This window comes from Macaca thibetana, chromosome 1, assembly GCF_024542745.1.
Source record: "Macaca thibetana thibetana isolate TM-01 chromosome 1, ASM2454274v1, whole genome shotgun sequence".
In the NCBI taxonomy this organism is placed as follows: domain Eukaryota; kingdom Metazoa; phylum Chordata; class Mammalia; order Primates; family Cercopithecidae; genus Macaca; species Macaca thibetana.
In genome coordinates, this window is record NC_065578.1 from 60,842,537 (window position 1) to 60,849,433 (window position 6,897).

Sequence of the window (6,897 nt, forward strand, 5' to 3'; positions counted from 1 at the left end):
ACTAAATTAAGAATTACCAACTCCAAGCACCCACGGAGCTCAGAGCACAAAGAGCACCAAAAGGGCGAAACATGAACCAGATTTGAAGGAAGGATCAACTCTGAGGGATGAAGGTCAGTAGACACTCATCCTGAAAAGGAAAAACTACCAGTAACACCACTAGAAGTAAAGGGTGAAGAAAACAGGAAACGAACACAAAGCAGGATTTCTTAACCTAGGGTCCATGGTACTTCTGGGGCATCTATGAAACCCCAGAGATTATAAGCAAAATCCTAGGTATGTATGAGCAAGGCTATTTTACTGGGGGAAAAGACTAGAACTTTCATGAAATAGTCAAAGGAATCCAATAAGCTGAGTAGGTCAAGACTGTCTCGGGGAGAACAGGTAACCTACTTCAGATAGCCTGTGAATCACTTCACTGATGACAAATAATTATGCCAATGGACTTCCAACACAGAAAGCCTTGGGTCTGAGTGAGCAGCAGTGGTTTCAGCCCTGCCTTTAAGTGGCATTTTTAGTATTTCCTTGCTGCTGCCTATCAATCCAGACCTATCCACGTTGTCAGGGTATCCTTAGCAGCCGATGGAGATGCCTCTTTCCAAAAGCAATTTACATGCACCAAAGTCCTTCCTCCTAATGATTTTCCAGTAGGGACAATGCCCTCTTGTTAGAATGTCCATTGTTTACATTTATCTGATCTTTTCTCACAATTTCCATTGAGCAGCAGTTGCTACAATCGATGCATCGAATGGGCAATTAATTGGAACAGATTTACTAAATGCACTGGAGAAGGAAGCTGTATATTTATGGACTACAGTCCTTTCATGGTCATGCATAATGGACCACGCACTTTTCCACCCAGCTGCTTATGCTACCACAGTGAATACAAAATGTACATACCTGGAAAAAAACAGTTTCTGAAACATTACTAATAAATGTAGTGAATTTGTCTGTTAGGATAAGCTATGGTATCTCCATGGCTTAACTTTGCACCATTCTATTCTTGGTTAAAAGTATCTACAGTGTCTCCCCTTATTGTCTTCTTTCTAAAATATAATTTTATATTTTAATAGAAATGGCCCTTTTTCAACCAAGAATCAGGGCATTGTGAAAGAGCAATGTGCATTCCCCCTGTTTGAAAGCACAGGGACTGCTTAAAGTTTTTAGAATACAAAATAACTTTAGAGTGGAAACCTTAGCAACCAGATTGTACTGGTAGGAATGTAATGTTCAAAAGGAGAACAATGGTCCCAATCCCCTCAGGGTTAGGTACACCACATAAGAAATATTTGTATCCAGTACTTGATGCCACATCCTACGAGGGATAACGATAGGCCCATGAGGCTGGTAGGTGCTCTCAAAGTGAAGGCAAATGGCAATAGCAAACATTCCATAGAGTTCTTGCTAAGTGCCAAGCACTATACATTTAATCTTCACAACCACTCAATAAGAAACTATTAGGGGCTAAGCACGGTGGCTCACGCCTGTAATCCCAGCACTTTGGGAGGCTGAGGTGGGCAGATCATGAGGTCAGGAGTTTGAGACCAGCCTCAGCAACATGGTGAAATGCCATCTCTAGTAAAGATACAAAAAATTAGCTGGGTGTGGTGGTGTGTGCCTGTAATCCCAGCTACTTGGGAGGCTGGGAGAGGAGAATCGCTTGAACCTGGGAGGTGGAAGTTGCAGTGAGCCAAGATCACACCACTGCACTCCAGCCTGGGTGAGAGAGCGAGACTCCGTCTCAAAAAAAAAAAAAAAAAAAAAAGGAAGAAACTATTAGGTTGGTGCAAAAGTAATCGCAGTTTTGCCATTGAAATTAATGGCAAAAACCATGATTACTTTTGCACCAAGCTAATACTATTATTATCCCCATTTTACAAATAAAGAAACTCAGGGTCATACACATAGTAAGTGAAGGAACTCGCAGTGCCACTCAGTTCTGTCTGATTTCCATGGACCCTCAGTGTAAGCGGTTGTTATATTTTTAATTAATCTTGCTAGAGATGATTGGTAAGTATGACACTGAAATCATTGCAACTGTGTTGTGTGTGCATTAGTCTTGTCTCACCAATCAGAATAAACACACTGTGAAGGCAGTGACCACATTAATTACACACATGTTTACTTCCCAGGCCCAGCACAGAGCTGGACATAAGCAGGTCTTTCTTACATCTTTTGCTGAATAAAATAACTCATTTTGAAACGCTTCAAAAACCAATTTACCCATGAGATTATTGAGGGTGTTGGCAGAAAGGACATTCTGGGGATATGAATTGTTAGGGACATTTTAGAGGACACTGGTCATAATTATCAAAATGTAAAATGTGTAAACCCCTTGACCCACAGTTATGTTTCTAGGAGTCTACTCAATCTATTCTATAGAAATGCTGATACATATATGTAAAAATAGAAAGAACAATATATAAAGATACATACATATATATGCAAAGGTATATATATAAAGATATATATACACCTAAATACATATATATTCATATATTTCTGTTTTATTGCAGTTCTGTTTATTTTAGCAAAATAAAGAAGAAACAACTTAAATGCCCATCAGCAGGGGAATTGTTAAAAATTAGACTACAACCATACCTTACAATACAATATAGCCATTAAAATATTGGAGTAGATGTATTAGGTTAATCATATGAAACTGCCAATGTTTTACTGCTATTGACATAAATAACAATTTCATCTGCTTTAACGTAATATATGTACAGATGTGAAAAGACTTCTAAGAATATTGGTAGTTGTGGCTCACGCCTGTAATCCTAACACTTTGGGAGGCTGAGGCAGGCAGATCACGAGGTCAGGAGATGGAGACTGTCCTGGCTAACATGGTGAAATCCCATCTCTACTAAAAATACAAAAAAAAAAAAAAAAAAAAAAAAAAATTTGCCGGGCATGGTGGCAGGCACCTGTAGTACTTGGGAGGCTGAGGCAGGAAAATGACGTGAACCTGGGATACAGCGCTTACAGTGAGCCGAAATCGCGCCACTGCACTCCAGCCTGGGCGACAGAGCAAGACTCCATCTCAAAAAAAAAAAAAGAATATTGGCATTTGAAAAAAGCAAGTTGCAGAACAGTACCTGTAGTACGGCATATTTATGTTCAAGACATAAGACAAACATATAGAGAATAAATAAGAAAGGTACTCATCAAAAACTTAAGATGGTTATTTCTGAGCATGGCAGTTTTCATACTTTATAAAGTTCTGCATTGTTTCAATCTTTTGCTGACGAAAATTTCTTATAATTCCTTGGTTGGGCGCGGTGGCTCACGCCTGTAATTCCAGCACTTTGGGATGCCAAGGCGGACGGATCACAAGGTCAGGAGATCGAGACCATCCTGGCTCACATGGTGAAACCCTGTCTCTACCAAAAATACAAAAATTAGCTGGGCGTGGTGGCACGTGCCTGTAGTCCCAGCTACTCGGGAGACTGAGGTAGGAGAATCACTTGAACCAGGGAGTCGGAGGTTGCAGTGAGCTGAGATGGCGCCAGTGCACTCCAGCCCGGTGACAGAGCGAGATTCAAAAAGAAAGAAAAAAATTATAATTTCTTTTAAAAATTTGTTTAATACAACTGATTCCAAAGTATTTACATATTTTGTAAACATTATTTTTCTGATCTACAAGCTCCAAACTCTCAGAAACTCACCATGTTTCTTCACTGGGCCAGACAAGGAGAGTGATAAAAAAAATTAACCTTAATTATTCAAAGAAATCCAGATGGTGAGAAAAGAGTAAAAAGCAGAACTTCAACTTGGTCAAGACGATTGCCTGAAAATTTCCTGCTTACTTTTCCTGTTTAAAGCTGGATTTTCAGATGAATGTGAGGTGATCTGCTTCTCTGTGATTCAGAACTTCATAGAACTTGGCAGGCAAAGAATTACAAAGAAAGGAAGACAACGAAAGGGGGAAGTGAGGTAGTGAAAGAAGATAGGCAGAACTTGAGCAAGCTTTATAAAGTAACAGAACACACCCCACACCCTTTGGAACAAAGGAACAAAGCTGATGGGACACAGCAGATGTTCTCCTTCCCAAACCATGAAAGCAGAACATTCTACAACTCCTCCTCACTCCAAGGAGTGGCCAATGCTCCTTACTGGAATATCTGTACAACAAAGGTTTTTCTTGTCATTACTGTTTCCTTAGAGGATGGATAAAAAAGAAAAAACACCATTACCAGAAACTGTCAAGTATGGTTTAACTGTATTGTCATTTTATCTTGATTCTTCTTTCTTCTAACAAAGTTCATTGAGGTATAGTTTACATACAATAACACGAACTCATTTTAAGTGTACACATCCATGGGTTTTTGACAAAGCAATACACCCATGTAACCACCACCATAATCAAGATATAAAACATTTCCATTATCCAAAAAGATTCCTTTGTGTCAACATGCTTTGCTTAGAGTGAAATTGAAAAAAAAATTTAAATTAAACAAAAACGGCCAGGTATGGTGGCTACGCCTGTAATATCAGCACTTTGGGAGGCCCAGGCAGGTGGATCACTTGAGGTCAGGAGTTCGAGATCAGCCTGGCCAACGTGGAGAACCCTCGTCTCTACTAAGAATACAAAAATCAGCTGGGTGTGGTGGTACACATCTGTAATCCCAGCTACTTGGGAGGCTGAGGCACAAGAATAGCTTGAACCCAGGAGGCAGGGGTTGCAGTGAGCCAAGATTGCACCACTGCACTCCAGCCTGGGTGACAGAGCGAGACACCATCACAAAACAAAGCAAAAACAAAACCATTCCTTTGTGCTTGTCTATCCCCACTCACAACCCTAGCCCCTGGCAACCACTGGTCGGTTGTCTGTCACTCTAGATTAAATTTTTCTTAACATTTCATATAAGTAGAATCATATGGTATGAACTCTTCCGTGTGTGACTTCTTTCACTCAGTATAATGTCGTCGAGATTCACACGTGTTGCTGTGTGCTTTGATAGTTCATTCCTTTTTCTTGTTGAGTAGTCTATTGTGTGGCTAGGCCACGAGCACAGTTTATCCATTCACCAAAGTAAAACTTTGGTTGCTTCTAATCTTTGACTATTATGAGTAAAGCTGCTATCAGCATTCGTTTGACTCTTACTTTTGAAGTGAAATTCAAACCTAGCCCTTGTGGTGGGGCATGGAGATGGGAGATAAAACTAGCATTTTTAAGGCACCTACTAAGAGCTAAGATAAAAGACAAGGAAAGAGGGGAGCATTCTTTCCATCTCTAAAGAAAGCACAATAAGGATTGCCCTGGCCGGGCACAGTGGCTCACGTCTGTAATCCTAGCACCTTCGGAGGCCGAGGTGGGCGGATCACCTGAGGTCAGAAGTTCGAGACCAGCCTGATCAACATGGTGAAACCCCGTTTCTAGTAAAAATACAAAAATTAGCCAGGTGTGGTGGCACGCGCCTGTAATCCCAGCTATTCAGGAGGCTGAGGCAGGAGAATTGCTTGAACCCAGGAGGCGGAGGTTGCAGTGAGCCGAGATCCGCGCCATTGCACTCCAGGCTGGGCTACAAGATGGAGACTCTGTCTCAAAAAAAAAAAAAGAAAAGAAAAGAAAAGAAAAACAAAAGGATTCTAAAAATTGAGCAAGGAGCTGGAGTCTCCGAAAATGACTAAAGCCCGAAATATCAAATATTTCTGCTCACAGTTGAAGACAAAACCTTATCCAGCCTTGGCAGCTCCTTCCCCCTTTATCAGGGACTTAGTTCATGATCAGGAGGCTCACAGAGTACTAGAAGGGAGGGTCCGAGTCCAGCCGGGAGGACTGCGGCATGGAGGGCGGCCTAGGACGTGCTGTGTTTGTGCTGACCCTGGCCTCCTGGCCTCGCTGCTGTCGCCGAGCTCCGTACTGGTCCTAAACACCCGCAACGACGATGCGCTGTGGCAGCTGGAGGCCGAGCTGGGCGCCAGGCGGTCTGGCTTGCACGTGGTGCGGGTGCGCGCAGACCTGGGCGCCGAGGCTGGCTTGCAGTCCGCTGCTTGGTGCCCTGCGTCAGCTCCCCAGGGCCGCGGGGCTGCAGCGACTGCTGTTCATCAACAACGCGGGCTCTCCTGGGGATGTGTCCAAAGGCTTCGTGGACCTGGGTGACTCCACTCAAGTGAACAAAGACTGGGCGCTGAACTTGACCTCCATGCTCTCTCTGCCGGACTTGCAGCGTCCTGAAGGCCTTCCCAACCAGTCTTGGCCTCAACAGAACTGTGGTTAACATGTCAACCCTCTGTGCCCTGCAGCCCTTCAAAGACTGGGCGCTGTACTGTGCGGGAAAGGCTGCTGCTAACATACTGTTCCAGGTCCTGGCGTCGGATGAACCTAAAGTGAGGGTGCCGAACTAGGCCCCAGGTGCTCCCGACACAGACGTGCCCCAGCGGTTAGCCCGGTAGACCTCCATGGACCCAGACATGCGAAAAGGCTGCAGGAGCTGAAGGCAAAGGGAGAGCTGGTGGATTGCAGGGTGTCAGCCCAAAAACGGCTGAGCTTGCTGCAAAAGGAGGTGTTCAAGTCTGGAGACCACGTGGATTTCTACGATAAATAAACCCATGTGTTTGGCTTCCTGAACCTTTCTGCTCCCACTTTCAGACACACCCCAGAGCCCTGTGGCTCCCCACACCCTCCCATGGTGGCAGTCCTGCCTTACACAGATAAATACTCATGTCTACTGTCCTACCCTTACACATCGCCTGCTGTGATGAGCTTCCAGGTCGCTGGCCTTACCAGTTGTCGGGAGTCTGGACTTGGCACCCTGGATTATGAGGAGGCTTAGGAGAGAGGTTATGGGTGTCCCTGTCTCTATCCCCAGGAATAGAATTTAAGGGATGGGAAGAGCAGGAAAAGAAGCTGAAACACACAAGAAAGGAGGTTGTGTCTCCTGCTCATAGCTA

The 6,897-nt window shown here is 43.8% G+C and overlaps 1 pseudogene; it reads left to right on the forward strand.

The window, feature by feature from the left end:
- Nucleotides 1-5,626: 5,626 nt before the first annotated feature.
- Nucleotides 5,627-6,618, forward strand: LOC126948384 (sepiapterin reductase-like; annotated as a pseudogene).
- The last annotated feature ends 279 nt before the right edge of the window (nt 6,619-6,897 follow it).